Source organism: Camelina sativa, chromosome 17, assembly GCF_030686135.1.
Source record: "Camelina sativa cultivar CO46 ecotype springtype chromosome 17, ASM3068613v1".
NCBI lineage: Eukaryota > Viridiplantae > Streptophyta > Magnoliopsida > Brassicales > Brassicaceae > Camelina > Camelina sativa.
Genome location: NC_141896.1, coordinates 37,253,321 through 37,260,541, shown reverse-complemented (window position 1 = coordinate 37,260,541; position 7,221 = coordinate 37,253,321). Strand labels below are relative to the sequence as shown.

Below are 7,221 nucleotides of genomic sequence, written 5' to 3'. Positions count from 1 at the left end.
ACATATAATTAAGCATCCCATACTACTTAATTGAACCACCCAAACCACCATTTCCTCATTAAACCAATAACAACCAATATGCACAGCGGAAACATACCAATAATACAGAAACGATACATCATCAATACAATAACATTCCTATCCAATCTATCCAGCAACCTATCACAACTCTAACCAAGGTTCCAACATAAATAATATAACCAACACCACACAAACGAGACCCTAGATCATCCTCCTCCTCATCGCCATGATTCCACGCTACACAATTTGCCTTTACCTGCACCACAAACACAAATTGAGATGCATGAGTATTTGATAAACACTCAGTGAGGCAATCCTCCCATCTACTGGGCTATACACACAAGCAATAAGATCTCTACATGCCACAAACAACAATCAATAAAACAAACCAGACAATATACATAGCATGCAACATCCATCGTAACTGAACAAGGGGTGTCGACCGACACCAGATGGTGTCGATCGACACTGACTATCTGGTGTCGACCGACACCAAACTGGTGTCGACCGACACCAAACTGGTGTCGACCGACACCCTGCCCGACACTCCCGAAAACCCTAGTTTGTGTCGACCGACACCTCTACATGGCATCGATCGACACTCGCCGAAGTCCCGAGCCGTCCTCGCGTTGGTGTCGACCGACACCCCAACTGGTGTCGACCGACACCGATGCCGAGCAGCGATTTCCCTCGATCAGAAACTCCGAATCTCGCCTCCAATCTTCTCCAATCCACTCCTTGCACTCCCAGAAGCCAAACCCAGCCACAACAGCGACGAAAATACCATAGGGAACTCAAAGAAACAACCACATAAGCACCAAATCACATAGAATCTAGAGATCTTAGCTTAGATAAGCCATGGTCATGCACTCACCTCTTTCAAGAAGATTCTGACCAACAAGGACGAATTCACTCACTCCTAGCAAGCTTCTAGCACCTTCCCAGCCTTGGATCTCCCAAGAACAGCAAGGAATCTCTCAATCTCTTCCTAAAAACTCAAGAACACTTTTCTCTCTTTCTTTTTCTCTAAAAGCGGCCAAATAACCCCAAAACACGACCCTTGGTCGTTTCACCTCTTTTACACTCGATTTAGGGATTTCCTAAACCAACCACGCAAACCGGACAGTTAAAATTGAACCGACCAAACCGGCCATAACTGGTGTCGATCGATGCCTCACTAGAAGGTGTCGATTGACACCCTTACCAAAATACCAAAAATTGGTTTGCGGGTGTTACAAGTAAACAACAACGCAGCCATAATGTAATATAAGTCAGACAATACTAACAATAACTAAGACATTAAGATAAACTTACTTCATCAGTAAGCCACCCATATTTATCATAATCTTCTGACCTCACTGGCACTGGCCAGTCCTTTCGTTCGGTGATTAGCACCCTATAAAATTCAATTTCCATTCCGCCTTTGCCTAACGGGATATTCCTAACAAACAAATAAACACAAGTTAATATAATGTTAACAAGCTGTTATTAACTTGTTAAGCAAAAGGGTCTAAAGGGTCATACTCGGCTTTCTTTAGGTACTCCAAAAGTTTCTGCAACTTGACTGGATCAACAGGTGCCAGAGGATCATATATTCCAGGTCCAAGTGAACAGTTCTTCCTCATGCACGTCAGTCCGTTGTCTCCAATATTAGGGGAAATCCAGCTTGGATGATCTTGTTGTGTATTCAATGCACTCCCATCCGCTGACAGCTTAACACTCTCCAGCCTTAAAGCTTTAATTCTATCAAGCCTAATCTTTTCCTCCTCATCATCCTCAGATTCAGGTTCAAGTGAGTTGGCTTCAGCAAAATACTCGTCTGTAATATCTTCTGCACCAGCTTCTGAGCCAGCTTCTGCACCAGCTTCTGAACCAGCTTCTGCACCATCTTCTGAATCAGCTTCTCCAGGTAGTACAAATTTCAACGGCTTAACACCAGCAGCAACAACAGCAGCAGTAGGATTTTTAGGCGTAGCTCTACCTCTACCTCTACCTCTACCTCTACCTCCACCTCTACCTCCAGCCGCAGCTACTTCTTTGGCCTGCTTTGCCGCAGCTACTTCTTTGGGCTTCTTTAACCCAGCTACTTCTTTGGCCTTCTCTGCCGCCTCTAACTCTTTGGCCTTCTCTGACGCCTCTAACTCTTTGACATTTCTCCTCGTGGAAGGCCATGTTTTCGTATCGGCTGGTCTCTTAGTAGCTGGAGACTTCTTAGCATCTGGAGAAGTCAAATTGTTCTTTTCCTGTATATTAAAATTATAATAACTCAGCCTAAACATTCTGAAAAATCAGCCTTAAAACAAAGATAAACCAGACATTATGATAACTCAGCCTAAACATTCTAAAAAATCAGCCATAAAACAAAGATAAATCAGACATTACCTTCTCTGCCGCCTCTAACTCTTTGGCCTTCTCTGACGCCTCTAACTCTTTGGCATTTCTCCTCGTGGAAGGCCGTGTTTTCGTATCAGCTGGTCTCTTAGTAGCTGGAGACTTCTTAGCATCTGGAGAAGTCAAATAGTTCTTTTCCTGTATATTAAAATTATAATAACTCAGCCTAAACATTATGAAAAATCAACCATAAAAAAAGATAAATCAGACATTATGATAACTCAGCCTAAACATTCTAAAAAATCAGCCATAAAACAAAGATAAATCAGACATTACCTTCTCTGCCGCCTCTAACTCTTTGGGCTTCTCTGACGCCTCTAACTCTTTGGCATTTCTCCTTGTGGAAGGCCCTGTTTTCGTATCAGCTGGTTTCTTAGCAGCTGGAGACTTCTTAGCATCTGGAGACTTCTTAGGATAAGTCAAATAGTACTTTTCCTGTATATCATAGCGAAGACAATTAAAATTATAATAACTCAGCCTAAACATTCTGAAAAATCAGCCATATAACAAAGATAAAACAGACATTACCGAAACTTTTGGTGGACCTTTTGATGTCTGAAGTTCCTGTCCATGTCCAAGGTTATTTAGTTCCTGTCCCATAATTAAAGTCTGGTTAGTCGTGCTCTTTGGAAGCACGAGCTCTTTCATCTGTTTGAGGTCCGTCTCAAAAGATCCAAGCCTGGTTTCAATCCTTTCATCCATCTTCTTCTCCAGATTCGCCGATACATTTTCAATGTTCCTATCAACGGTGTCAAACCTTGTGTATAACTTAGAGATCAATTCGTAGATAGTACTAACCGACTCATCTTCGATAGTTCTAACCGACCCATCTTCCCCAACATCTTCCTCCTCACTTACCTTTTTTCCTTTCTTCTTCCTCTCCTGTACAACTCCTTCACTACTTTCCTGACTGTTGGAAACTTTCATCTTCTGGACTTTCCGCTTCTTTGCAGGAGGAGATTCAGACTCAACAACTGCTTCAGCTTTCTTTTTCTTTTTCTTCTTATCGCTCCCCTTAACATCCCAAAAACCTTTAACAAACTTATCCTCATGTATGTCTTGGATAAGGCGATCAACTGCTGGGTCGTCTTCTTGTTCTGGCCACGAATGAAATAGCTCGCAGCCATTTTCCTTCATAACCATATTAATCACACGCAGCTGTAACATAAGAGATTATGAAACCCATCAGTAAGTTTTAACTCAGACAAGACTAAAGCATAAATCAGTCATTACTAAAACATAACTCAGCCAAAACTAAAGCATAAATCAGCCATTACTAAAACATAACTCAGCCGTTACTAAACAATAACTCAGCCATAACTAAATCATAACTCATCCATTACTAAACAATCACTCAACCAGATATAAACCTTACCTCACCAAGCGCTTTGATCTCTTCAGCAATTGCGGTTTCCAGCGATGAACGTGTACGGTTTCCACCCCACTAAAGCATCGGTATGCCACCATCTTCAGCTGATGCATTCCCAAACCGTTCTCCAAAGCATTTAATGGACTCATACGCCCAAGCCTGTAACACGGGTGTAAACCCACTGAGGGTGTACGACTTTCCCGTAGGGTTCAGCATCTTTATGGAATCAACAAGAGCTTTAAATGCTGACCAACCCACGGATACGTCTTCATTGCTTCATCATCAAAAACTCTTTTGGCACTTTCATATGGAATTCTAGAGTTATGATGCAAACCATAAAGTCCAATGTGTTGAATAAGCAACAGCCCCAACCATTTACGATGATCAAGGTTAACCCATCCCCGACACACTTTTAATGCTTCCCTGAGTTCAAGTAGCGTTGGACCTGCCCCACCAGGCACTTTCAAAAGTCTGAAGAAATATTTGTGTTCCTCTTCAAGTTCAAACCGTTCAGTAGGCATTAGGTCTATGTTTAACCCCGTCAGATAATGAAATTCATTCAACCCAAACCTGATAGGTTGACCGCCGACCACAAACCAAAGCTCCTTCTTATGTACCCTTAACTGGTTACATAGTAGGAAATGAACAACCTTACCAGACCAGACGAATTGGCTATCAACTAGCTTAGAGATTATTCCAATTGGTACTTTCTTCGTTTCATCCCACGCATCCAGTCCTATTGATTCCCTAATCTGAGGGAATTCTTTCATCCTGAAATTGGTGTTTATATCTCTAGACTCTATTTTAGAGTATAGTCTTGGGGGGGGGGGTAATCTCTTGCTTGTTCTTCAGAAAAAATCACCATCGACATCTGTTATAGTTCATAAGTAAATCATAACATAAATCAGCCATAACATAAAAAAAACTCAGCCATAACATAAAACAAACTCATACACAAAGCATAACATAACTCAGCCACAAACACATAACTCAGATCTAAAGCACAAAATATCTCAGTCACAACTCAGCCGTAATTCAGCCGCAAAATAAAACAAACAGTAAATCAGCCATCGAATCGAAAAAATCAAACAAATCAGCCGTAACCCTAAAATAACTGAGCCGCAACATAAAACAAAAAGTAAATCAGACATCGAATCGAATAGATCTAACAAATCAGCCATCATTAACAACGGCGACGATCAGCCGTAAATCATCGAAAAAACCCACATTCAGCCGGAAAACTCGAAACTAAACAGTCGACACATACCGGATAGACGAAGACGAAGAAGACGAAAAGACGAAGAGAGAGCGACGACGAAGATAGAGAGTGGGACGACGAAGATAGAGAGAACGAGTAAAGACGGTGAGAGATGACGGCGGGAGATTGACGGCAAGAGAGTGGACAATGACAGAGTATCGCCGACGACGAGAGACGACGAGAGTTTCGATATTTTTTTTTTCGCGGTTTGTGAACAGTTAAACCTATTCACTTTCCCTCTCTTTGATATAAACTGTGGATCTAAAAAAAGCTGCTTAATGACATGTTAAATCATATCTGATGTGTATTTTAATTTGCTGATGTGTATTTTTTTTTAAATTTTTTACTCAAATTCGAGAAACTAAACCCAAGGGGTAAATTGTAATTACACCCTGGGCCCTAAACATTCTAGTAATTTACAAAAGATTTATAGATTTGAGTAATAAACCAACTTTTGGATAACATTTGAGTAATTCTTTCTATTTACAAAGGAAACCTTAGGGACTTCCTCCCTAGTGAGCTTGTTTAAAGTCACTAAGCTTGACTTTGATTTCCTTCTTAGACTTGATCTAGATACCAAGGAGGTGATGAAATCCTCCCTGGAACCTCTTGGTCACTGTGAAGTTGATCCTTGATAACCTCACCCTTAACACTCAAACCATATTTCTTCTTGATTTTGAGCCTAGGTCTTGCACACGGTCGAGTGTCTGGTCGAGTGTGTGGTCGAGTTGGACTCTGGACCTTGGTTCTTCAGCCTTAACTCCCTTGCTTTCCCTTCATGATTGCTTCACTTCTCCTCAGCATTGCTTCCATGCTCCTTAAGTTCCAAAATCACCTGTTTATGCATGAAAAGATGCAAATGCAATGCAACTAAACTCTAATGCATGATTAGTCCTAAAGCTACACAATAATGGTGAAAATGGCTAACAAAAGATGCAAAAGATGTGAATAAACTAAGGGAAAACATGGTAAAATATATGAAAATCAGTAGACTTGGTCTTGAGGATTAGCTACATTGGTACTCCTATAAGAGAGGTTGTTGTTCTTGAACCCTCCTTGGTTGTAGCCTTTGAATCCTCCCTGGTTTTGCATATAGCACAACTCAGCAAACTCATTCTCTCCCTCTTGAACTGGAGGCTCTTCTTCACTAATAAAGTGAATAGACTTTTGCTGGCGTAGCAAGATCTTCTCAAGCTTTTCGTTCACCATTTTCAGATCCTTCTTGTACTTGTCCTCTTGATCAGTTGATGATGACCTTATGGTTCTGTCATAGTCCTCATTGTAGTTCCCATCAGACTGTGCTAGATTCTCAACTAACTCCCAGCCCTCTTCCACATTCTTGTTAAGGAAGTTTCCATTGGAGGCTGTATCAAGAAGCATTCTGAATTTGGGAAGCACTCCTCTATACAATGTGCTCAACAAAGACTCCACACTGAAAACATGGTGAGGACATTGAGTTTGGAAGCCCATGAATCTCTCCCAAGCTTCACAAAAGCTTTCATTACTCCTTTGAGCAAATCCAGAGATCTCATTCCTCAGCCTTGCTGTCCTAGCATTAGAGAAGAACTTGGCTAAGAAAGCCTTCTTGCATGCATCCCAAGTAGTAATTGCACCAGTAGGGAGAGTCTTTTCCCATAAATGAGCCTTGTCCCCAAGTGAGAAAGGGAACAACCTCAGCTTAAAACCATCCTCACTCACACCATTAATCCTTGTTAGGCTGCAGATCCTATCAAACTCATCAAGGTGATCAAGTGGATCCTCCATTGGCAACCCATGGAATTTATTTGCCTGAATCATTGAGATCAATCCACTCTTCATCTCAAAGTTGTTGTTGGCAACAGTTGGAGGCACAATTCCAGCTCTTTGGTTGTGAGTGTTGGGTGCATCTCCAGCACCAATATTCCTTGGTCTCTGAACCTGATCCTGCTGATCCATAGCTACTATAACCTCTTGTTGTTCCTGAACAACTCTCCTTTGCTTAGTTCCCAAACTCTTGGTCAACTTGTGGATGGTATCAATAGCCCTATGGAGATGGTCTTTTCCTTTAGACCTTGTGTGCATCAACAAACACAAACGATTTTTCACATGCACACGACTGAGCACAGGCTCAAGTGGGTGGTCAAGTCGACTGGAAACTGATGGTTATAGAGATCCGGGGTCTGGCTCGAGCAAGTGCTCCATC

General features: G+C 41.7%; 1 non-coding gene across 1 annotated transcript; it reads left to right on the top strand.

The window, feature by feature from the left end:
- Window positions 1-6,474: 6,474 nt before the first annotated feature.
- Window positions 6,475-6,581, top strand: LOC147924825 (small nucleolar RNA R71). The gene has a single exon (XR_015587869.1). It is a non-coding gene; the product is annotated as a small nucleolar RNA R71 (small nucleolar RNA).
- The last annotated feature ends 640 nt before the right edge of the window (window positions 6,582-7,221 follow it).